General features: G+C 46.2%; 1 pseudogene; it reads left to right on the top strand.

Annotated features, from left to right (window-relative positions):
* LOC115127405 (plexin-B1-like) overlaps positions 1 to 27,213 on the top strand; it is an 81,583-nt pseudogene that overhangs the window by 51,804 nt on the left and 2,566 nt on the right.

Below are 27,213 nucleotides of genomic sequence, written 5' to 3'. Positions count from 1 at the left end.
ATCTGTTGGTGACAGTAGGGACATCTGGGTAGAGCAGGAGGGGCTACAGAATTGTCCAACAACACTGGTAGTTTGTTGGAAGTAGACGTTGAACAGGTTTGGACTTAAACTGCACCCTTGCCTCACTCCTCGCTCCTCTCCTGTGCAAAGAACTCTGTTCTTTTATTTTTCAGTTTAATACTACATGTGTTTTTAGATGTGGTATACTTTACCCTCAACGCCGCTGTGGAGGGTTCTATAATATAATCCATACGAAAATCAACAAAACACGCAAATACTTTTTCCTCTGCTGGTTTATTAGTGTGTGTAATGCGAGTATGTGGTCTGTTGTCCCGTGTCTGGGTAGAAAGAGAATTTGTGTTTTGCTGAGAGCGTTACGTTGTGCGAGGAAGGTCTGTATTCGGTCACTGAGAACAGTTTCCCCATGTTACTGGTGACACATAGTTATTAGGGTCTCATTTCACTGAGAATACAGCAGAACAGTTTCCCCTGTAGTTATTAGGGTCTCATTTCACTGAGAATACAGCAGAACAGTTTCCCCTGTAGTTATTAGGGTCTCATTTCACTGAGAATACAGCAGAACAGTTTCCCCTGTAGTTATTAGGGTCTCATTTCACTGAGAATACAGCAGAACAGTTTCCCCTGTAGTTATTAGGGTCTCATTTCACTGAGAATACAGCAGAACAGTTTCCCCTGTAGTTATTAGGATCTCATTTCATTTGTCACCTTTTATATATGGGGGTTCCAAATACCACAAAAGTACTCGTCCAACATCTCATTCCAAAATCATGGGCATTAATATGGAGTTGGTCCCCCCTTTGCTGCTATAACAGCCTCCACTCTTCTGGGAAGGCTTTCCACTAGATGTTGGAACATTGCTGCTATAACAGCCTCCACTCTTCTGGGAAGGTTTTCCACTAGATGTTGGAACATTGCTGCAGGGACTTGCTTCCATCCAGCCACAAGAGCATTCATAAGGTTGGGCACTGATGTTGGGAGATTAGGTCTGGCTCGCAGTCTGCGTTCCAATTCATCCAAAAGGTGTTCGATGGGGTTGAGGTCAGGGCTCTGTGCAGGCCAGTCAAGTTCTTCCACACAGATCTAAACAACCATTTCTGTATAGAGCTCGCTTTGTGCACAGGAAACAGGAAAGGAAAGGACCTTCCTGTCATGCTGAAACAGGAAAGAGCTTTGTGCACAGGAAACAGGAAAGGAAAGGACCTTCCTGTCATGCTGAAACAGGAAAGAGCTTTGTGCACAGGAAACAGGAAAGAGCTTTGTGCACAGGAAACAGGAAAGAGCTTTGTGCACAGGAAACAGGAAAGGAAAGGACCTTCCTGTCATGCTGAAACAGGAAAGAGCCTTCCCCAAACTGAATCATCTAGAATGTCATTGTATGCTATAGCGTTAAGATTTCCCTTCACTGGAACTAAAGGGCCCGAACCATGAAAAACAGCCCCAGACCATTATTCCTCATCCACCAAACTTTACAGTTGGCACTAAGCATTTGGGCAGGTAATGTTCTCCTGGCATCCGCCAAACCAAGATTAGTTTCCACTGCTCCAGAGTCCGATGGTGTCGAGTTTTACACCACTCCAGCCGACGCTTGGCATTGCGCATGGTGATCTTAGGCTTGTGTGTGGCTGCTCGGCCATGGAAACCCATTCCGATTAATAGTTATTATGCGTTGCTTCCAGAGGCAGTTGGGACCCAGACAGGACAGATGATCTTTACGCGCTTCAGCACTCGGCGGTCCCGTTCTGTGAGCTTGTGTGGCCTACCACTTTGCGGCTGAGCCGTTGTTGCTCCTATACTTTTCTGCTTCACAATAACAACAGCACTTACAGTAGACCGGGGCAATTTTAGCAGGGCAGAAATGTGATGAACTGACTTGTTGGAAAGGTGGCATCCTATGACGGTGCCATGTTGAACGTCACAGAGCTCTTCAGTAAGGGCCATTCTACCGCCGATGTTTGTCTATGGAGATTGCATGGGTGTGTGCCCGATTTTATCCACCTGTCAGCAACGGGTGGGGCTGAAATAGCCAAATCCACTCATTTGAAGGGATGTCCACATACTTTTGGCCATGTAGTGTATCAGGGAGGCAGCCACTCTCCAAAACTAGGTTGAATCGTCTGAATAAGGCGTCCTGCAGCTCAGGAGGATTGTGTGTATTTAATTCCTGATGCTGTCATGGACACCTTTCAGGTGTCTTTAAGGCTTTTCTTCCAAAGTTCAGCCTCAGTCATTTGTTAGTCAGTTGGGTTCTGGTTGTTTTTAATTGTGTTTTCTAGGAAGATGAGTTTTTCTTGCGTATTTGTTTTGGTTTAAAGTAAGGTCTTGTGATGGTATTTTCTCTCTCTCTATCTCTCTCTCTCTTCTCTCTCTCTCTCTCACTCTCTCTCTCTCTCACTCTCTCTCTCTCTCTCTCTCTCTCTCTCTGCTCTCTCTCTCTCTCTCTCTCTCTCTCTCTCTCTCTCTCTCTCTCTCTCTCTCTCTCTCTCTCTCTCTACTCTTCATCTCTCTCTCTCTCTCTCTCTGTCTCTCTCTCTGCTCTCTCTCTCTCTCTCTGTCTGTCTCTGTCTCTCTCTCTCTCTCTCTGTGTCTGTCTGTCTCTCTCTCTCTCTCTCTCTCTCTGTCTCTCTCTCCTCTTCCAACTCTTTACTACCCTGCTGTATGATATCAAGTTTCTGAGCCTACCTTAGTTTCCTTGGTTTGTGTATTGACATCGTCCCCCCTCCTCTCTCCCCTGGTCAGACTCTGACGGTGATGGTGAAGAGTGGTGTGGAGGTGCAGCCGTGTCCGGTCAAGGTGTTGGACACCGACACCATCACACAGGTCAAAGACAAAATCCTAGACCAGATCTATAAAGGAGCTCCCTTCTCACAGAGACCTGCTGCAGACTCACTAGACCTGGGTAAGGAACAGAGGACTCTGGGTAAGGAACAGGGACCTGGGTAAGGAATAGAGGCCTGGGTAAGGAACAGAGACCTGGGTAAGGAACAGAGCCCTGGGTAAGGAATAGAGGCCTGGGTAAGGAATAGAGGCCTGGGTAAGGAATAGAGGCCTGGGTAAGGAACAGAGACCTGGGTAAGGAATAGAGGCCTGGGTAAGGAATAGAGGCCTGGGTAACGAACTGAGGACCATGGGTAAGGAACAGAGACCTGGGTAAGGAATAGAGGCCTGGGTAAGGAATAGGGGCCTGGGTAAGGAATAGAGGCCTGGGTAAGGAATAGAGGCCTGGGTAAGGAACAGAGACCTGGGTAAGGAACAGAGGCCTGGGTAAGGAATAGAGGCCTGGGTAAGGAACTGAGGACCATGGGTAAGGAACAGAGACCTGGGTAAGGAATAGAGGCCTGGGTAAGGAATAGAGGCCTGGGTAAGGAATAGACCAGTGAAGTGGTTTCCAGAACCAATGTAAGGAATAATGAACCCATTTAGTTGATAAAGCACCTTTCGTTCAACGCTTTGCAGTCCAAAGTGCAAACAGATATTTATTTGAAACCACACTCGGGTAATGAACAAATTTACCTGAGACCTGACATGTGTTAGCTAACTCAGTCTTGTAGCATTCAGGCAACCTGGGTTCAACCCAGTCTTGTAGCATTCAGACAACCTGGGTTCAACCCAGTCTTGCAGCATTCAGGCAACAACAGTCTTGGGTTCAACCTGGGTTCAGTCTTGCAGCATTCAGGCAACCTGGGTTCAACCCAGTCTTGCAGCATTCAGACAACCCGGGTTCAACCCAGTCTTGCAGCATTCAGACAACCTGGGTTCAACCCAGTCTTGCAGCATTCAGACAACCTGGGTTCAACCCAGTCTTGCAGCATTCAGACAACCTGGGTTCCAGTCTTGGCATTCAGACACCTGGGTTCAACCCAGTCTTGCAGCATTCAGACCTGGGTTCAGCCCAGTCTTGTAGCATTCAGGCAACCCAGTCTTGCAGCATTCAGGCAACCTGGGTTCAACCCAGTCTTGCAGCATTCAGACAACCCGGGTTCAACCCAGTCTTGCAGCATTCAGACAACCTGGGGCCCAGTCTTGCAGCATTCAGACAGTTCAGTCTTGCAGCATTCAGACAACCGGGTTCAACCCAGTCTTGCAGCATTCAGACAACCTGGGTTCAACCAGGTCTTGCAGCACTCAGACAACCTGGGTTCACCCAGTCTTGTAGCATTCAGACAACCTGGGTTCAACCCAGTCTTGTAGCATTCAGACAACCTGGGTTCAACCAGGTCTTGCAGCATTCAGACAACATATATGATTTGTCTCGTCAGAATGGCATCGGGACAGGCGGGTCACCTGACACTGTCAGACGATGACGTCACAGCGATCGTCCAGGGCGCTGGAAGAAACTCAACACTCTGCAGCACTACAAGGTACCACACACACACACACAAACATCCACTACACACAGAGACCACTATAGTGGTGTTCAGTAGGAGTGCAGAGTGGTGTTCAGTGGGAGTGCAGAGTGGTGTTCAGGAGGAGTGTAGAGTGGTGTTCAGGAGGAGTGCAGAGTGGTGTTCAGGAGGAGTGCAGAGTGGTGTTCAGTAGGAGTGCAGAGTGGTGTTCAGTAGGAGTGCAGAGTGGTGTTCAGTAGGAGTGCAGAGTGGTGTTCAGGAGGAGTGCAGAGTGGTGTTCAGTAGGAGTGCAGAGTGGTGTTCAGTAGGAGTGGAGAGTGGTGTTCAGGAGGAGTGCAGAGTGGTGTTCAGTAGGAGTGCAGAGTGGTGTTCAGGAGGAGTGCAGAGTGGTGTTCAGTAGGAGTGCAGAGAGTGGTGTTCAGTAGGAGTGCAGAGTGGTGTTCAGGAGGAGTGCAGAGTGGTGTTCAGGAGGAGTGCAGAGTGGTGTTCAGTAGGAGTGGAGAGTGGTGTTCAGTAGGAGTGCAGAGTGGTGTTCAGTAGGAGTGCAGAGTGGTGTTCAGTAGGAGTGCAGAGTGGTGTTCAGGAGGAGTGCAGAGTGGTGTTCAGGAGGAGTGCAGAGTGGTGTTCAGGAGGAGTGCAGAGTGGTGTTCAGGAGGAGTGCAGAGTGGTGTTCAGGAGGAGTGCAGAGTGGTGTTCAGTAGGAGTGCAGAGTGGTGTTCAGTAGGAGTGCAGAGTGGTGTTCAGGAGGAGTGCAGAGTGGTGTTCAGTGGGAGTGCAGAGTGGTGTTCAGTAGGAGTGCAGAGTGGTGTTCAGTAGGAGTGCAGAGTGGTGTTCAGTAGGAGTGCAGAGTCTTGTTTAGTAGGAGTGCAGAGTGGTGTTCAGTAGGAGTGCAGAGTCTTGTTTAGTAGGAGTGCAGAGTGGTGTTCAGTAGGAGTGCAGAGTGGTGTTCAGTAGGAGTGCAGAGTGGTGTTCAGGAGGAGTGCAGAGTGGTGTTCAGGTAGGAGTGCAGAGAGTGGTGTTCAGTAGGAGTGCAGAGTGGTGTTCAGTAGGAGTGCAGAGTGGTGTTCAGTAGGAGTGCAGAGTGGTGTTCAGTAGGAGTGCAGAGTGGTGTTCAGTAGGAGTGCAGAGTGGTGTTCAGGAGGAGTGCAGAGTGGTGTTCAGTAGGAGTGCAGAGTGGTGTTCAGGAGGAGTGCAGAGTGGTGTTCAGTAGGGTGCAGAGTGGTGTTCAGGAGGAGTGCAGAGTGGTGTTCAGTAGGAGTGCAGAGTGGTGTTCAGTAGGAGTGCAGAGTGGTGTTCAGTAGGAGTGCAGAGTGGTGTTCAGGAGGAGTGCAGAGTGGTGTTCAGTAGGAGTGCAGAGTGGTGTTCAGTAGGAGTGCAGAGTGGTGTTCAGGAGGAGTGCAAGTGGTGAAGGTAGGAGAGCCAGAGTGGTGTCCAATCAGAAACACTAAGTGCAGAGTGGTGTTGTGCAGAGTGGTGTTCCCCAGGAGTGCAGAGTGGTGTTCATAGGAGTGGTGTTTTGTTCCTCAGGTGCAGAGTGGTGTTCAGGAGGAGTGCAGAGTGGTGTTCAGGATCAGCTGCAGAGTGGTGTTCAGTAGGAGTGCAGAGTGGTGTTCAGGAGAGTGCAGAGTGGTGTTCAGTAGGAGTGCAGAGTGGTGTTCAGGAGGAGTGCAGAGTGGTGTTAGGAGGAGTGCAGAGTGGTGTTCAGGAGGAGTATAGAGTGGTGTTCATAGGAGTGTAGAGTGGTGTTATAGGAGTGTAGAGTGGTGTTATACTAGTATAGAGTGGTGTTTAGGATACAACTGGAAGGTGGAGAGCCTGTCTTATCCAATCAGAAACACTAGAACCTTGTGCTGATGTGTTACCCACTGAACACAGCTTGGATGTTATAGCTGTTAGTGTTTTCTACTATAGAACCTGTTATACTACTATAGAACTCTGTTATCCCCAGATCAGCTGCTGTCGTGGGGATTCACCAGGTCTACCAGACTGGAGAGAGTAAACACTGTTATTACTATAGAACCTGTTATACTACTGTAGAACCTGTTATACTATAGAACCTGTTATACTACTATAGAACCTGTTATATCATTATAGAACCTGTTATACTATAGAACCTGTTATACTACTATAGAACCTGTTATACTACTATAGAACCTGTTATACTATAGAACCTGTATATACTATAGAACCTGTTATACTACTATAGAACCTGTTATACTACTATAGAACCTGTTATACCTATAGAACCTGCTATACAACTATAGAACCTGTTTATACTATAGAACCTGTTATACTATAGAACCTGTTATACTACTATAGAACCTGTTATACTACTATAGAACCTGTTATAATACTATAGAACCTGTTATACTATAGAACCTGTTATACTACTATAGAACCTGTTATACTATAGAACCTGTTATACTATAGAACCTGTTATACTATAGAACCTGTTATACTACTATAGAACCTGTTATATTATAGAACCTGTTATACTACTATAGAACCTGTTATACTATAGAACCTGTTATACTACTATAGAACCTGTTTATACTATAGAACCTGTTATACTATAGAACCTGTTATACTACTTAGAACCTGTTATACCATAGAACCTGTTATAGTCTACAGACTGGTTATAGTAAACACTGTTATTCTAGAACCTGTTATACTACTGTAGAACCTGTTATACTATAGAACCTTTTATACTACTATAGAACCTGTTATTATAGAACCTGTTATATACTATAGAACCTGTTATACTACTATAGAACCTGTTATACTACTATAGAACCTGTTATACTATAGAACCTGTATACTACTATAGAACCTGTTATACTACTATAGAACCTGTTATACTACTATAGAACCTGTTATACTATAGAACCTGCTATACAACTATAGAACCTGTTATACTATAGAACCTGTTATACTATAGAACCTGTTATACTACTATAACCTGTTATACTACTATAGAACCTGTTATAATACTATAGAACCTGTTATACTATAGAACCTGTTTATACTATAGAACCTGTTATACTACTATAGAACCTGTTATACTACTATAGAACCTGTTATACTATAGAACATGTTATACTATATAACCTGTTATACTATAGAACCTGTTATACTATAGAACCTGTTATACCATAGAACCTGTTATACTACTATAGAACCTGTTATACCATAGAACCTGTTTATACTATAGAACCTGTTATACTATATAACCTGTATATACTATATACCTTTATAATACTACTATAGCCTGTTATACTACTATATAGCCTGTTATACTACTATATAGCCTGTTTATACTATATAACCTGTTATACTATATAGCCTGTTATACTACTATAGAACCTGTTAGACTACTATATAGCCTGTTTAATACTATATAGCCTGTTTAATACTATAGAACCTGTTTATACTATATAGAACCTGTTTTATACTATATAGCCTGTTTATACTATATAGCCTGTTTAATACTATAGAACCTGTTATAATACTATATAGCCTGTTTTATACTATAGAACCTGTTATACTATATAACCTGTTATATACTATATAGCCTGTTATAATACTATATAGAACCTGTTTTATACTATATAGAACCTGTTTTATACTATATAGCCTGTTTACTATATAGCCTGTTTAATACTATATAGCCTGTTATAATACTATAGAGCCTGTTATAATACTATAGAATCCTGTTTATACTATATAACCTGTTATACTACTATATAGCCTGTTTATACTATATAACCTGTTTTATACTATATAGCCTGTTTTATACTATATAGCCTGTTTACTATAGCCTGTTTAATACTATAGAACCTGTTTAATACTATATAGCCTGTTTAATACTATATATCCTGTTTAATACTATATAGCCTGTTTAATACTATATAGCCTGTTTAATACTATATAGCCTGTTTAATACTATATAGCCTGTGTAATACTACTATATAGCCTGTTATAATACTATATAGCCTGTAATACTACTATATAGCCTGTTTAATACTATATAGCCTGTTTAATACTACTATATAGCCTGTTTAATACTATATAGCCTGTTTAATACTATATAGCCTGTTTTATACTATATAGCCTGTTTTATACTATATAGCCTGTTTTATACTATATAGAACTGTTTTATAATATGGCCCTTTAATACTATATAGCATGTTTTATACTATATAGTATGTTTTATACTATGTTTCCCCCTGTTTAATACTATATAGCCTGTTTAATACTAGTTTTATAGCCAGTGCCGTTTATAATACTATATAACCTGTTATACTACTATATAACCTGTTATAATACTATATAGCCTGTTTAATACATATGCTGTTTAGGGGACTATAGGGGCTGTTTTAGGCTATATAGCCTGTTTAATACTATATAGCAGAGTTTTATACCAAAGCAGGAAGTTTAGCAGCATGAAGAACTGAGGGCCAAATGGCACCCTATACATGTATCAGAGACATGTACTACTATCTATGAAGGATAGGTACACACACACACACACACACCTGTCCAAAATGTCACACACACACACACACACACACACACACACAGTTTTAGGAATACAGTGCCGAGAGAGATCCCCAAACACAGGAAAGCATGTGACCTGAAGTGTGTCCTCTGTGCGCTACCGTAGAGTACACACACACCCATGCTGGAGGGGAGGGGGAGGAGGGGCTGAGGCTGTGGCACCTGGTGAAGTCCAACGAGGAACCAGAGATCCCCAAACACAGGAAGAGCAGCATGAGAGAGAGGGAGAGGGCCAAGGCCATACCAGAGATATACCTGACACGACTACTATCTATGAAGGTAGGTACACACACACACACACACACACACACACACACACACACACACACACACACACACACAGAGGGAACAGACCAAGGATATACCAGTTACATACTGTATTACCCATACTGTTTGAATGTAGAAGCTATATAGATATGTAGCTGGTAGAATATATATACCTAGCTGTTGTGTCTCTCTCCCCTCCAGGGGACGCTGCAGAAGTTTGTCGACGATGTGTTCGTAGCCATCCTCAACACCAAGCGTCCTCCTCCCATCGCTGTGCGTTTCTTCTTCGACTTCCTGGATGACATGGCGGAGAAACACGGCATCGACGACCCCGAGACCGTGCACATCTGGAAGACAAACAGGTCAGTCAGACAACCATTGGCTGATTGATGTTTATTGTTCTTCAAGAGGACCAACGGGCCCAGTCAGACAACCATTGGCTGATTGATGCTTATTGTGCTTCAAGAGGACCAACGGGCCCAGTCAGACAACCATTGGCTGATTGATGTTTATTGTTCTTCAAGAGGACCAACGGGCCCAGTCAGACAACCATTGGCTGATTGATGCTTATTGTGCTTCAAGAGGACCAACGGGCCCAGTCAGTCACTTGGTCCTGGATTGATTTCTGTAAAGTCTACAGTGCTTTCAAAAGTATTCATCCCCTTGGCATATTTTCCTATTTTGTTGCTTTACAACCTGTAATTTATATGGGTTTTTATTTCGATTTCATGTAATGGACAGACACAAAATAGTCCAAATTGGTGAAGTGAAATGAAAAATAATTACTTGTTTCAAAAAATGCTAAAAAATGTCAAAGGAAAGTGGTGAGTGCATATGTATTCACCCCCTCTGAATATGTATTCACCCCTTTGCTATGAAGCCCCTAAATAAGATCTTTGCAACCAATTACCTTCAGAAGTGGCACTATTAATTAAATAAAAGTTTGTTGCTTGTCACATGATCTGTCACATGATCTTATATATATACCTGTTCTGAAAGGCCCCAGAGTCTGCAACACTACCAAGAACAGCACCATGAAGATCAAGGAGCTCTCCAAACAGGTCAGGGACACCATGAAGAAATGAGCTCTCCAAACAGGTCAGGGACACCATGAAGACCAAGGAGCTCCAAACAAACCATGAAGACCAATGAGCTCTCCAAACAGGTGGGGACACCATGAAGACCAAGGAGCTCTCCAAACAGGTCAGGGACACCATGAAGACCAAGGAGCTCTCCTAAACAGGTCAGGGACACCATGAAGACCAAGGAGCCTCCAAACAGGTCAGGGACACTATTAAGACCAAGGAGCTCTCCAAACAGGTCAGGGACACCATGAAGACCAAGGAGCTCTCCAAACAGGTCAGGGACACATGAAGTCACATGATCTCCAAACAGGTCAGGGACACCATGAAGACCTGTTCCAAACAGGCCCCAGAAGTCTGCAAGGAGCTCTCCAAACAGGTCGGACACCATGAAGACCAAGGGGCTCTCCAAACAGGTCAGGGACACCATGAAGACCAAGGAGCTCTCCAAACAGGTCAGGGACACCATGAAGACCAATGAGCTCTCCAAACAGGTCAGGGACACCATGAAGACCAAGGAGCTCTCCAAACAGGTCAGGGACACCATGAAGACCAAGGAGCTCTCCAAACAGGTCAGGGACACCATGAAGACCAAGGAGCTCTCCAAACAGGTCAGGGACACCATGAAGACCAAGGGCTCTCCAAACAGGTCAGGGACACCATGAAGACCAAGGAGCTCTCCAAACAGGTCAGGGACACCATGAAGACCAAGGAGCTCTCCAAACAGGTCAGGGACACCATGAAGACCAAGGAGCTCTCCAAACAGGTCAGGGACACCATGAAGACCAAGGAGCTCTCCAAACAGGTCAGGGACACCATGAAGACCAAGGGGCTCTCCAAACAGGTCAGGGACACCATGAAGACCAAGGGGCTCTCCAAACAGGTCAGGGACACCATGAAGACCAAGGAGCTCTCCAAACAGGTCAGGGACACCATGAAGACCAAGGGGCTCTCCAAACAGGTCAGGGACACCATGAAGACCAAGGAGCTCTCCAAACAGGTCAGGGACACCATGAAGACCAAGGAGCTCTCCAAACAGGTCAGGGACACCATGAAGACCAAGGAGCTCTCCAAACAGGTCAGGGACACCATGAAGACCAAGGAGCTCTCCAAACAGGTCAGGGACACCATGAAGACCAAGGGTCTCTCCAAACAGGTCAGGGACACCATGAAGACCAAGGAGCTCTCCAAACAGGTCAGGGACACCATGAAGACCAAGGGGCTCTCCAAACAGGTCAGGGACACCATGAAGACCAAGGAGCTCTCCAAACAGGTCAGGGACACCATGAAGACCAAGGGTCTCTCCAAACAGGTCAGGGACACCATGAAGACCAAGGAGCTCTCCAAACAGGTCAGGGACACCATGAAGACCAAGGAGCTCTCCAAACAGGTCAGGGACACCATGAAGACCAAGGGGCTCTCCAAACAGGTCAGGGACACCATGAAGACCAAGGAGCTCTCCAAACAGGTCAGGGACACCATGAAGACCAAGGAGCTCTCCAAACAGGTCAGGGACACCATGAAGACCAAGGAGCTCTCCAAACAGGCCAGGGACAAAGTTGTGGAGAAGTACAGATCAGGGTTGGGTTATAAAAAAAATATATATTAGAAATGTTGAACATCCCACGGATCACTATTAAATCCATTATTTAAAAATGAAAGAAAATGGCACCACAACAAACCTGCCAAGAGAGGGCCGCTCACTAAAACTCACAGACCAGGCAAGGAGGGCGTTAATCAGAGAGGCAACGAAGAGACCATAGATAACCCTGAAGGAGCTGCAAAGCTCCACAGTGGTGATTGGAGTATCTGTCCATAGGACCACTTTAAGCTGTACACTCCACAGAGCTGGGCTTTACGGAAGAATGGCCAGAAGAAAAGCCATTGCTTAAAGAAAAAAATAAGCAAACACGTTTGGTGTTCTCCAAAAGACGTGGGAGACTCCCAAAACATATGGAAGAAGGTACTCTGGTCAGATGAGACAAAAATTGAGCTTTTTGGCCATCAAGGAAAACGCTGTATCTGGTGCAAACAGAAACACCTCTCATCACTCCAAGAACACCATCCCCACAGTGAAGCATGGTGGTGGCAGCATCATGCTGTGGGGATTTTTTTCATCGGCAGGAACTGAGAAACTGGTCAGAATTGAAGGAATGATGGATGGCGCTAAATACAGGGAAATTCTTGAGGGAAACAGTTTGTCTTCCAGAGATTTGAGACTGGGAGGGAGGTTCACCTTCCAGCAGAACAATGATCCTAAGCATACTGCTAAACCAGTGGTTTAAGGGGAAACATTTAAATGTATTGGAATGGCCTAGTCAAAGCCCAGAACACAATTTAAATGAGGATCTGTGGTATGACTTAAAGATTGCTGTATACCAGCGGAACCCATCCAACTTGAAGGAGCTGGAGCAGTTTCTCCTTGAAGAATGGGCAAAAATCCCAGTGGCTAGATGTGCCAAGCTTATGGAGACACACCCCAAGAGACTTTCTGCAAAAGGTGGCTCTACAAAGTATTGACTTTGGGGGGGGTGTGAATAGTTATGCAGTCTCAAGTTTTCATTTTTTTTTGTCTTATTTCTTGTTTGTTTCACAATCAGACCTATTTTGCATCTTCAAAGTGGTAGGCATGTTGTGTAAATCAAATGATACAAACCCACAAGAAATCTATTTTAATTCCAGGTTGTAAGGCAACAAAAAAAAGGAAAAATGTCAAGGAGGGTGAACACTTTCACAAGCCACTTTAAATACGTTTTTAAAAGAAGCAGCTTTTGGTAAGCTGCTGTCTAACAGAACATAGAACTTAATGGAAGTCTGCTGTCTAACAGAACATAGAACTTAATGGAAGTCTGCTGTCTAACAGAACATAGAACTTAATGGAAGTCTGCTGTCTAACAGAACATAGAACTTAATGGAAGTCTGCTGTCTAACAGAACATAGAACTTAATGGAAGTCTGCTGTCTAACAGAACATAGAACGTAATGGAAGTCTGCTGTCTAACAGAACATAGAACTTAATGAAAGTCTGCTGTCTAACAGAACATAGAACTTAATGGAAGTCTGCTGTCTAACAGAACATAGAACTTAATGAAAGTCTGCTGTCTAACAGAACATAGAACTTAATGAAAGTCTGCTGTCTAACAGAACATAGAACTTAATGAAAGTCTGCTGTCTAACAGAACATAGAACTTCATGGAAGTCTGCTGTCTAACAGAACATAGAACTTAATGGAAGTCTGCTGTCTAACAGAACATAGAACTTAATGAAAGTCTGCTGTCTAACAGAACATAGAACTTAATGGAAGTCTGCTGTCTAACAGAACATAGAACTTAATGGAAGTCTGCTGTCTAACAGAACATAGAACTTAATGGAAGTCTGCTGTCTAACAGAACATAGAACTTAATGAAAGTCTGCTGTCTAACAGAACATAGAACTTCATGAAAGTCTGCTGTCTAACAGAACATAGAACTTAATGGAAGTCTTCTGTCTTCTATTATAAAAGTTAACTGAAAATTAGAGGAGACTTTCAATGGTCGTTTCTGAGATCGACTGCATTGCAATCAGTGACTGAGCAGACTGACTGAGCAGACTGACTGAGCAGACTGAATGAGCAGACTGACTGAGCAGACTGACTGAGCAGACTGACTGAGCAGACTGACTGAGCAGACTGACTGAGAAGACTGACTGAGCAGACTGACTGAGCAGATTGACTGAGCAGACTGACTGAGCAGATTGACTGAGCAGACTGACTGAGCAGACTGAATGAGCAGATTGACTGAGCAGACTGACTGAGCAGACTGACTGAGCAGACTGACTGAGCAGATTGACTGAGCAGACTGAATGAGCAGACTGACTGAGCAGACTGAATTAGCAGATTGACTGAGCAGACTGACTGAGCAGACTGACTGAGCAGACTGAATTAGCAGATTGACTGAGCAGACTGACTGAGCAGACTGACTGAGCAGATTGACTGAGCAGACTGACTGAGCAGACTGACTGAGCAGACTGACTGAGCAGACTAGACTGACTGAGCAGACTGACTGAGCAGACTGAGAAGACTGACTGAGCAGACTGACTGAGCAGACTGAGAAGACTGACTGAGCAGACTGACTGAGCAGACTGACTGAGCAGACTGAGAAGACTGACTGAGCAGACTGACTGAGCAGACTGACTGAGCAGACTGAGAAGACTGACTGAGCAGACTGACTGAGCAGACTGACTGAGCAGACTGAATGAGCAGATTGACTGAGAAGACTGACTGAGCAGACTGACTGAGCAGATTGACTGAGCAGACTGACTGAGCAGACTGACTGAGCAGACTGAGAAGACTGACTGAGCAGACTGACTGAGCAGACTGAGCAGACTGACTGAGCAGACTGACTGAGAAGACTGAGAAGACTGACTGAGCAGACTGACTGAGCAGACTGACTGAGCAGACTGAGAAGACTGACTGAGCAGACTGACTGAGCAGACTGACTGAGCAGATTGACTGAGCAGACTGACTGAGCAGATTGACTGAGCAGACTGACTGAGCAGACTGACTGAGCAGACTGAATGAGCAGATTGACTGAGCAGACTGACTGAGCAGACTGACTGAGCAGACTGACTGAGCAGATTGACTGAGCAGACTGAATGAGCAGACTGACTGAGCAGACTGACTGAGCAGACTGACTGAGCAGACTGAATTAGCAGATTGACTGAGCAGACTGACTGAGCAGACTGACTGAGCAGACTGAATTAGCAGATTGACTGAGCAGACTGACTGAGCAGACTGACTGAGCAGACTGACTGAGCAGATTGACTGAGCAGACTGACTGAGCAGACTGACTGAGCAGACTGACTGAGCAGACTAGACTGACTGAGCAGACTGACTGAGCAGACTGAGAAGACTGACTGAGCAGACTGACTGAGCAGACTGACTGAGCAGACTGAGAAGACTGACTGAGCAGACTGACTGAGCAGACTGAATGAGCAGATTGACTGAGAAGACTGACTGAGCAGACTGACTGAGCAGACTGACTGAGCAGACTGACTGAGCAGACTGACTGAGCAGACTGAGAAGACTGACTGAGCAGACTGACTGAGCAGACTGACTGAGCAGACTGACTGAGCAGACTGAGAAGACTGACTGAGCAGACTGACTGAGCAGACTGACTGAGCAGACTGACTGAGCAGACTGAGAAGACTGACTGAGCAGACTGACTGAGCAGACTGAATGAGCAGATTGACTGAGAAGACTGACTGAGCAGACTGACTGAGCAGACTGAGAAGACTGACTGAGCAGACTGACTGAGCAGACTGACTGAGCAGACTGAGAAGACTGACTGAGCAGACTGACTGAGCAGACTGAATGAGCAGATTGACTGAGAAGACTGACTGAGCAGACTGACTGAGCAGATTGACTGAGCAGACTGACTGAGCAGACTGACTGAGCAGACTGACTGAGCAGACTGAGAAGACTGACTGAGCAGACTGACTGAGCAGACTGACTGAGCAGACTGACTGAGCAGACTGAGAAGACTGACTGAGCAGACTGACTGAGCAGACTGACTGAGCAGACTGACTGAGCAGATTGACTGAGCAGACTGACTGAGCAGACTGACTGAGCAGACTGACTGAGCAGACTGAGAAGACTGACTGAGCAGACTGACTGAGCAGACTGACTGAGCAGACTGACTGATCTCCTTGCGTCCTGAATAACTGACTGGTTGTTATAATTCCGTCTTCTGTCGGTGATCAGCGACGTGATATTGTTGAACACTATCATTTTATTTTCTTACGTAAAGGACTGTCGTTTCCCTGGATAACCACCTCTCCTCCCTCCCTTTCCTCCAGCCTGCCTCTGAGGTTCTGGGTCAACATCCTGAAGAACCCTCAGTTTGTGTTTGATGTCCAGGTGACGGATAGCGTGGACGCCGTCCTCTCTGTCATCGCGCAGACGTTCATCGACTCCTGCACCACCTCCGAACACAAAGTCGGACGGGTCAGTCATTTTATTTTTTTGAAAATATTATTTTTATAGAAATGTCACACTTTGTAGAACTGATCTGTTGTAGAATGTAATGTACATGTCATATATTCCAATGGCGCCCATTCAAATAGTATCTAATGCCAATCATTAATAGAAGGGACCTTGTCATTAAGGAGAAGAGGAAGAAGAGGAAGAGGAGCTGAAAACATGTCTGTGATTTGGGGATATATGCAATCTGTGTATTACTCTGAACTGGATTGCTCTTGTACGATTTACATAGAGATATTGTTTTTGCATATCTCCAAATGTCCTCACACACATCTCCTCGTCAATAGTAACAGACAATTATTTTCTCCCACACTGGTTTCCACCCTCTGTGTGTCTACGGTAGAAAAGGACCTGAAAGCAACATAAATACCATTTACAGACATTTTCCTTTGTGAGGGGAAGAAAAAACGATCGGGGTTGCCAGTCAAGGTGGTGGTCTTTAAAAACATGTCTTACTTGAAGGAAGTGGAAGAAGTCCTGCTTTTGGGAGTCGATATTTATCGACCATCTGCGCAAATGATAAAATCTTATCAACGAATAAATAATTTAGTCTGCCTATGCCTTTTATCAAGCCAGCTTCCAGCAATCCTGATCCAATATTATTATATCAGTTAAGTCAAGTCAAATTCTTATTTACAATGACAGCCTAGGAACAGAGGCAGAACGACAGATTTGTACCTTGTCGGCTCGGGGGTTTGAACTTGCAACCTTTCGGTTACTAGTCCAACGCTCTAACCACTAGGCTACCCTGCCGCCCCAATATCTGGGTTGTGGTACAGAGCAGAGTTTAGTTTGGACCTTGGGTCTGTCATTTTATAAAATAACTTAAATAAATTTAAAAAAACAATCCGCTTGTATTTGTTTATTTATTCATTTGAATGAATGAATTTGTTATTTAGAGGAAATCAGTAATCACTGATTGGGGTTCAGGACAGGAGATCTCGTAGGTCCTCATCATTTCTGTTCAGAGTAGATAATGCATCACTGATTGGGGTTCAGGACAGGAGATCTCGTAGGTCCTCATCATTTCTGTTCAGAGTAGATAATGCATCACTGATTGGGGTTCAGGACAGGAGATCTCGTAGGTCCTCATCATTTCTGTTCAGAGTAGATAATGCATCACTGATTGGGGTTCAGGACAGGAGATCTCGTAGGTCCTCATCATTTCTGTTCAGAGTAGATAATGCATCACTGATTGGGGTTCAGGACAGGAGATCTCGTAGGTCCTCATCATTTCTGTTCAGAGTAGATAATGCCGAGGAACAGGAGACTTTGTGTCGTTTAGTATGACGATGATGATGATGGTCGTTTTGTTTTTGACAAACATAATCTCTCTCTCTACACTCTAACCACTAGGTTACCTGCCCCCCCTACACTCTAACCACTAGGCTACCCTGCCACCTCTACACTCTAACCACTAGGTTACCTGTCCCCATTTCTACACTCTAACCACTCAGGCTATCCCTGCCCCATCATTTCTACATGCATCACTAACCACTAGGCTACCCTGCCGCCTCTACACTCTAACCACTAGGCTACCTACCAGAGTAGATAATGCCTCTACACTCTAACCACTAGGCTACCTGCCGATCCCTCCTCTACACTCTAACCACTAGGCTACCCTGCCGCCTCTACACTCTAACCACTAGGCTACCCTGCCCCTCTACACTCTAACCACTAGGCTACCCTGCCCCCCTACACTCTAACCACTAGGCTACCTGCCGCCTCTACACTCTAACCACTAGGCTACCCTGCCGCCTCTACACTCTAACCACTAGGCTACCCTGCCGCCTCTACACTCTAACCACTAGGCTACCCTGCCGCCTCTACACTCTAACCACTAGGCTACCTGCCACCCCTCCACTCTAACCACTAGGCTACCCTGCCGCCTCTACACTCTAACCACTAGGCTACCCTGCCGTCTCTACACTCTAACCACTAGGCTACCTGCCACCCCTCCACTCTAACCACTAGGCTACCCTGCCGCCTCTACACTCTAACCACTAGGCTACCCTGCCGCCTCTACACTCTAACCACTAGGCTACCTGCTGCCTCTACACTCTAACCACTAGGCTACCTGCCGCCCCTACACTCTAACCACTAGGCTACCTGCCGCCTCTACACTCTAACCACTAGGCTACCTGCCACCCCTCCACTCTAACCACTAGGCTACCTGCTGCCTCTACACTCTAACCACTAGACTACCCTGTTTTTGACAAACATAATCTCTCTTAACGTGGTGATGTTGATTTCCTGTCAACAGGATTCTCCAGTGAACAAGCTGCTCTACGCCAGAGAGATCCCCAGATACAAGCAGCTGGTTGAGAGGTGAGACAGACATTCATAATTAATCAATAGAAACACTCTCCATTCAGGCATTATTATCATTCTTACTCAGGAGCTATTGGAGCTGGTTGTTGGAGCTGGTTGTTGGAGCTGGGTTATTGGAGCTGGTTATTGGAGCTGGTCATTGGAGCTGGTCATTGGAGCTGGTTGTTGGAGCTGGTTGTTGGAGCTGGTTATTGGAGCTGGTTATTGGAGCTGGTCATTGGAGCTGGGTTATTGGAGCTGGTCATTGGAGCTGGTCATTGGAGCTGGTTGTTGGAGCTGGTTATTGGAGCTGGTCATTGGAGCTGGGTTATTGGAGCTGGTCATTGGAGCTGGTTTATTGGAGCTGGTTATTGGAGCTGGTTATTGGAGCTGGTTTATTGGAGCTGGTCATTGGAGCTGGGTTATTGGAGCTGGTTATTGGAGCTGGTTATTGGAGCTGGTTATTGGAGCTGGTTATTGGAGCTGGTTATTGGAGCTGGTTATTGGAGCTGGTTTATTGGAGCTGGTTATTGGAGCTGGTTATTGGAGCTGGTTATTGGAGCTGGTTATTGGAGCTGGTTATTGGAGCTGGTTATTGGAGCTGGGTTATTGGAGCTGGGTTATTGGAGCTGGTTGTTGGAGCTGGTTGTTGGAGCTGGGTTATTGGAGCTGGTTGTTGGAGCTGGGTTATTGGAGCTGGTTGTTGGAGCTGGGTTATTGGAGCTGGTTGTTGGAGCTGGGTTATTGGAGCTGGTTGTTGGAGCTGGTTATTGGAGCTGGTTATTGGAGCTGGTTATTGGAGCTGGTCATTGGAGCTGGTTATTGGAGCTGGTTATTGGAGCTGGTTATTGGAGCTGGTTATTGGAGCTGGTTGTTGGAGCTGGTTATTGGAGCTGGTTATTGGAGCTGGTTATTGGAGCTGGGTTATTGGAGCTGGTTATTGGAGCTGGTTGTTGGAGCTGGTTATTGGAGCTGGGTTATTGGAGCTGGTTATTGGAGCTGGTTGTTGGAGCTGGTTGTTGGAGCTGGTTGTTGGAGCTGGTTATTGGAGCTGGTTATTGGAGCTGGTTGTTGGAGCTGGTTGTTGGAGCTGGTTGTTGGAGCTGGTTATTGGAGCTGGGTTATTGGAGCTGGTTATTGGAGCTGGGTTATTGGAGCTGGGTTATTGGAGCAAGGTTATGGAGGGAGGGGGGTCCTTAATAAATTCAAATGTATGTTCTGTGGGAGTTTTTCCAGGTATTACAGTGTTCTGTGGGTATTGTTCCAGGTATTACAGTGTTCTGTGGGTATTGTTCCAGGTATTACAGTGTTCTGTGGGTATTGTTCCAGGTATTACAGTGTTCTGTGGGTGTTGTTCCAGGTATTACAGTGTTCTGTGGGTATTGTTCCAGGTATTACAGTGTTCTGTGGGTGTTGTTCCAGGTATTACAGTGGGTATTGTTCCAGGTATTACAGTGTTCTGTGGGTATTGTTCCAGGTATTACAGTGTTCTGTGGATATTGTTCCAGGTATTACAGTGTTCTGTGGGTGTTGTTCCAGGTATTACAGTGGGTGTTGTTCCAGGTATTACAGTGTTCTGTGGGTATTGTTCCAGGTATTACAGTGTTCTGTGGGTATTGTTCCAGGTATTACAGTGGGTGTTGTTCCAGGTATTACAGTGTGTTCTGTGGGTATTGTTCCAGGTATTACAGTGTTCTGTGGGTGTTGTTACAGGTATTACAGTGTTCTGTGGGTATTGTTCCAGGTATTACAGTGTTCTGTGGGTATTGTTCCAGGTATTACAGTGTTCTGTGGGTATTGTTCCAGGTATTACAGTGTTCTGTGGGTATTGTTCCAGGTACTACAGTGTTCTGTGGGTATTGTTCCAGGTATTACAGTGTTCTGTGGGTATTGTTCCAGGTATTACAGTGTTCTGTGGGTATTGTTCCAGGTATTACAGTGTTCTGTGGGTATTGTTCCAGGTACTACAGTGTTCTGTGGGTATTGTTCCAGGTATTACAGTGTTCTGTGGGTGTTTTCCTGATATTACAGTGTTCTGTGGGTATTGTTCCAGGTATTACAGTGTTCTGTGGGTATTGTTCCAGGTATTACAGTGTTCTGTGGGTATTGTTCCAGGTATTACAGTGGGTGTTGTTCCAGGTATTACAGTGGGTGTTGTTCCAGGTACTACAGTGTTCTGTGGGTGTTGTTCCAGGTATTACAGTGTTCTGTGGGTGTTGTTCCAGGTATTACAGTGGGTATTGTTCCAGGTATTACAGTGTTCTGTGGGTATTGTTCCAGGTATTACAGTGTTCTGTGGATATTGTTCCAGGTATTACAGTGTTCTGTGGGTGTTGTTCCAGGTATTACAGTGGGTGTTGTTCCAGGTATTACAGTGTTCTGTGGGTATTGTTCCAGGTATTACAGTGTTCTGTGGGTATTGTTCCAGGTATTACAGTGGGTGTTGTTCCAGGTATTACAGTGTGTTCTGTGGGTTTTGTTCCAGGTATTACAGTGTTCTGTGGGTGTTGTTACAGGTATTACAGTGTTCTGTGGGTATTGTTCCAGGTATTACAGTGTTCTGTGGGTATTGTTCCAGGTATTACAGTGTTCTGTGGGTATTGTTCCAGGTATTACAGTGTTCTGTGGGTATTGTTCCAGGTACTACAGTGTTCTGTGGGTATTGTTCCAGGTATTACAGTGTTCTGTGGGTATTGTTCCAGGTATTACAGTGTTCTGTGGGTATTGTTCCAGGTATTACAGTGTTCTGTGGGTGTTTTTCCTGATATTACAGTGTTCTGTGGGTATTGTTCCAGGTATTACAGTGTTCTGTGGGTATTGTTCCAGGTATTACAGTGTTCTGTGGGTATTGTTCCAGGTATTACAGTGTTCTGTGGGTATTGTTCCAGGTATTACAGTGGGTGTTGTTCCAGGTATTACAGTGGGTGTTGTTCCAGGTACTACAGTGTTCTGTGGGTGTTGTTCCAGGTATTACAGTGTTCTGTGGGTATTGTTCCAGGTATTACAGTGTTCTGTGGGTATTGTTCCAGGTATTACAGTGGGTATTGTTCCAGGTATTACAGTGTTCTGTGGGTGTTGTTCCAGGTATTACAGTGTTCTGTGGGTATTGTTCCAGGTATTACAGTGGGTATTGTTCCAGGTATTACAGTGTTCTGTGGGTATTGTTCCAGGTATTACAGTGTTCTGTGGGTATTGTTCCAGGTATTGCAGTGTTCTGTGGGTATTGTTCCAGGTATTGCAGTGTTCTGTGGGTATTGTTCCAGGTATTACAGTGTTCTGTGGGTGTTATTCCAGGTACTACAGTGTTCTGTGGGTATTGTTTCAGGTATTACAGTGACATCCACAGTGCAGCATCTGGCTGTTACCAAGAGATGAACTCTACTCTAACGGAGCTGTCTGGGGTGAGTGGAGATTTAAACTCTCTCCTCTCCTCTACCCTCCTCCCTCGTCCTCTCCTCTACCCTCCTCCCTCGTCCTCTCCTCTCCTCTACCCTCCTCCCTCGTCCTCTCCTCTCCTCTACCCTCCTCCCTCGTCCTCTCGTCCTCCCTCGTCCTCTCCTCTCCTCTACCCTCCTCCCTCGTCCTCTCGTCCTCCATCCTCCCTCGTCCTCTCCTCTGCCCTCCTCCTTCGTCCTCTCCTCTACCCTCCTCCCTCGTCCTCTCCTCTGCCCTCCTCCCTCGTCCTCTCCTCTGCCCTCCTCCCTCCTCCTCTCCTCCTCCCTCGTCCTCTCCTCTACCCTCCTCCCTCGTCCTCTCCTCTACCCTCCTCCCTCGTCCTCTCCTCTACCCTCCTCCCTCGTCCTCTCCTCTGCCCTCCTCCCTCGTCCTCTCCTCTGCCCTCCTCCTCTCCTCCTCCTCCCCTCGTCCTCTCCTCTGCCCTCCTCCCTCCTCCTCTCCTCTACCCTCCTCCCTCGTCCTCTCCTCTATCCTCCTCCCTCGTCCTCTCCTCTACCCTCCTCCCTCGTCCTCTCCTCTACCCTCCTCCCTCGTCCTCTCCTCTACCTTCCTCCCTCATCCTCTCCTCTACCCTCCTCCCTCGTCCTCTCGTCCTCTACCCTCCTCCCTCGTCCTCTCTTTCCTCTGCCCTCCTCCCTCGGCCTCTCCTCTGCCCTCCTCCCTTGTCCTCTCCTCTACCCTCCTCCCTCGTCCTCTCTTTCCTCTGCCCTCCTCCCTCGTCCTCTCTTTCCTCTACCCTACTCCCTCGTCCTCTCCTCTGCCATCCTCCCTCGTCCTCTCCTCTGCCCTCCTCCCTTGTCCTCTCCTCTACCCTCCTCCCTCGTCCTCTCTTTCCTCTGCCCTCCTCCCTCGTCCTCTCTTTCCTCTACCCTCCTCCCTCGTCCTCTCCTCTGCCATCCTCCCTCGTCTCTCCTCTGCCCTCCTCCCTTGTCTCTCCTCTACCCTCCTCCCTCGTCCTCTCTTGCCTCTGCCCTCCTCCTCTCCTCTTGCCTCTACCCTCCTCCCTCGTCCTCTCTTTCCTCTACCCTCCTCCCTCGTCCTCTCCTCTGCCCTCCTCCCTCGTCCTCTCCTCTGCCCTCCTGCCCTCCTCTGCCCTCCTCCCTCGTCCTCTCTTGCCTCTACCCTCCTCCCTCCTCTCTTTCCTCTACCCTCCTCCTCGTCCTCTCCTCTGCCCTCCTCCCTGTCCTCTCCTCCTCCCTCCTCCCTCGTCCTCTCCTCTGCCCTCCTCCCTCCTCCACCCTCCTCCCTCGTCCTCTCTCCTCTATCCTCCTCCCTCGTCCTCTCCTCTGCCCTCCTCCCTCGTCCTCTCCTCTGCCATCCTCCCTCGTCCTCTCCTCTGCCCTCCTCCCTCGTCCTCTCCTCTGCCCTCCTCCCTCGTCCTCTCCTCTGCCATCCTCCCTCGTCCTCTCCTCTGCCCTCCTCCCTCGTCCTCTCCTCTACCCTCCTCCCTCGTCCTCTCCTCTGCCCTCCTCCCCTCGTCCTCTCCTCCTCTCGCCCTCTCTTGCCTCTGCCCTCCTCCCTCGTCCCTCTCCTCTGCCCTCCTCCCTCGTCCTCTCCTCCTCGTCCTCTCCTCTACCCTCCTCCCTCGTCCTCTCTTTCCTCTACCCTCCTCCCTCGTCCTCTCCTCTGCCCTCCTCCCTCGTCCTCCTCCCTCCCTCCTCCCTCGTCCTCTCCCTCTGCCCTCCTCCCTCCTCTCGTCCTCTACCCTCCTCCCTCGCCCTCTCTTTCCTCTGCCCTCCTCCCTCGGCCTCTCCTCTGCCCTCCTCCCTTGTCCTCTCCTCTACCCTCCTCCCTCGTCCTCTCTTTCCTCTGCCCTCCTCCCTCGTCCTCTCTTTCCTCTACCCTCCTCCCTCGTCCTCTCCTCTGCCATCCTCCCTCGTCCTCTCCTCTGCCCTCCTCCCTCGTCCTCTCCTCTGCCCTCCTCCCTCGTCCTCTCCTCTGCCCTCCTCCCTCGTCCTCTCCTCTACCGTCCATTCTACTCAACCCAGCTCTACCATGAGATGATAATGGAGTCATGTTGTTGTAATGTACAGTACTGGTAACCAGTAGATTGTAACATTGTGTTTCCATGTTTGACTTTTCAGAGTTTTGGATCAGACATGAACAGTCTGGTGGCTCTGCTTGAGTTGTATAAGTACATCAACAAATACTACGACCAGGTATATACACACACACACACACAGAGAACACACACACCACACATACACACCACACACAGAGAACACACACACCACACATACACACCACACACACACACACACACACACACACACAGAGAACACACACACCACACATACACACCACACACAGAGAACACACACACACACACACACACACAGAGAACACACACACCACACACACACACTACACACACAGAGAACACACACACCACACATACACACACACACACACACACACCACACACACATACACACACCACACATACACACACACACACATAGAACACACACACCACACAAACAAAACACACCACACACACACACACACACACAACACACACACCACACAAACAACACACACCACACACACACACACACACCACACATACACACACACACACAGAACACACACACCACACAAACAAAACACACCACACATACACACTACACATACACACACACACACACACCACACATACACACTACACATACACACAACACACACACCACACAAACAACACACACCACACATACACACTACACATGCACACACACACACACACACACACACACCACACAAACAACACAGTCCACATACACAACACATGCACCACACAAACAACACACACCACACATACACACTATAGTGACACACACACACAAGGTCACACCACACAAACAACACACACCACACATACACAATGCTGTCACCACACAAACACACACCACACATACACACTACACATACACACATACACACACACACACACACACCACACAAACAACACACACCACACATACACACTACACATACACACTACACATACACACAACACATACACACTACACATACACAACACAAACAACACACACCACACATACACACCACACATACACACTACACATACACACTACACATACACACCACACATACACACCACACAAACAACACACAACACACAGTCCTTTATAAGTACTGATGCTGTCTGTAGGTCATTGTGTCTCTACTGTACTATCTGATAGTGAATGCTGTCTGTAGGTCATCGTGTCTCTACTGTACTATCTGATAGTGAATGCTGTCTGTAGGTCATCATGTCTCTACTGTAATCTACTGTACTATCTGATAGTGAATGCTGTCTGTAGGTCATTGTGTCTCTACTGTACTATCTGATAGTGAATGCTGTCTGTAGGTCATCGTGTCTCTACTGTAATCTACTGTACTATCTGATAGTGAATGCTGTCTGTAGGTCATCGTGTCTCTACTGTACTATCTGATAGTGAATGCTGTCTGTAGGTCATCGTGTCTCTACTGTACTATCTGATAGTGAATGCTGTCTGTCTGTAGGTCATTGTGTCTCTACTGTAATCTACTGTACTATCTGATAGTGAATGCTGTCTGTAGGTCATCGTGTCTCTACTGTACTATCTGATAGTGAATGCTGTCTGTAGGTCATTGTGTCTCTACTGTAATCTACTGTACTATCTGATAGTGAATGCTGTCTGTCTGTAGGTCATTGTGTCTCTACTGTAATCTACTGTACTATCTGATAGTGAATGCTGTCTGTAGGTCATCGTGTCTCTACTGTACTATCTGATAGTGAATGCTGTCTGTAGGTCATCATGTCTCTACTGTAATCTACTGTACTATCTGATAGTGAATGCTGTCTGTAGGTCATCGTGTCTCTACTGTAATCTACTGTACTATCTGATAGTGAATGCTGTCTGTAGGTCATCGTGTCTCTACTGTACTATCTGATAGTGAATGCTGTCTGTAGGTCATCGTGTCTCTACTGTAATCTACTGTACTATCTGATAGTGAATGCTGTCTGTAGGTCATCGTGTCTCTACTGTACTATCTGATAGTGAATGCTGTCTGTAGGTCATCATGTCTCTACTGTAATCTACTGTACTATCTGAGTGAATGCTGTCTGTAGGTAATCACGTCTCTACTGTAATCTACTGTACTATCTGATAGTGAATGCTGTCTGTAGGTCATCGTGTCTCTACTGTAATCTACTGTACTATCTGATAGTGAATGCTGTCTGTAGGTCATTGTGTCTCTACTGTACTATCTGATAGTGAATGCTGTCTGTAGGTCATCGTGTCTCTACTGTAATCTACTGTACTATCTGATAGTGAATGCTGTATGTAGGTCATCGTGTCTCTACTGTAATCTACTGTACTATCTGATAGTGAATGCTGTCTGTAGGTCATCGTGTCTCTACTGTAATCTACTGTACTATCTGATAGTGAATGCTGTCTGTAGGTCATCGTGTCTCTACTGTACTATCTGATAGTGAATGCTGTCTGTAGGTCATTGTGTCTCTACTGTAATCTACTGTACTATCTGATAGTGAATGCTGTCTGTCTGTAGGTCATTGTGTCTCTACTGTAATCTACTGTACTATCTGATAGTGAATGCTGTCTGTAGGTCATTGTGTCTCTACTGTAATCTACTGTACTATCTGATAGTGAATGCTGTCTGTAGGTCATCATGTCTCTACTGTAATCTACTGTACTATCTGATAGTGAATGCTGTCTGTAGGTCATCGTGTCTCTACTGTAATCTACTGTACTATCTGATAGTGAATGCTGTCTGTAGGTCATCGTGTCTCTACTGTACTATCTGATAGTGAATGCTGTCTGTAGGTCATCGTGTCTCTACTGTACTATCTGATAGTGAATGCTGTCTGTAGGTCATCATGTCTCTACTGTAATCTACTGTACTATCTGATAGTGAATGCTGTCTGTAGGTCATCGTGTCTCTACTGTACTATCTGATAGTGAATGCTGTCTGTAGGTCATCGTGTCTCTACTGTACTATCTGATAGTGAATGCTGTCTGTAGGTCATCGTGTCTCTACTGTAATCTACTGTACTATCTGAGTGAATGCTGTCTGTAGGTAATCATGTCTCTACTGTAATCTACTGTACTATCTGATAGTGAATGCTGTCTGTAGGTCATCATGTCTCTACTCTA

The sequence above is a fragment of the Oncorhynchus nerka genome, linkage group LG7 (genome assembly GCF_034236695.1).
Source record: "Oncorhynchus nerka isolate Pitt River linkage group LG7, Oner_Uvic_2.0, whole genome shotgun sequence".
Classification (NCBI taxonomy): domain Eukaryota; kingdom Metazoa; phylum Chordata; class Actinopteri; order Salmoniformes; family Salmonidae; genus Oncorhynchus; species Oncorhynchus nerka.
Note: the sequence above shows the minus strand (reverse complement) of the source record. Positions and strands in the feature narration are given on the sequence as shown.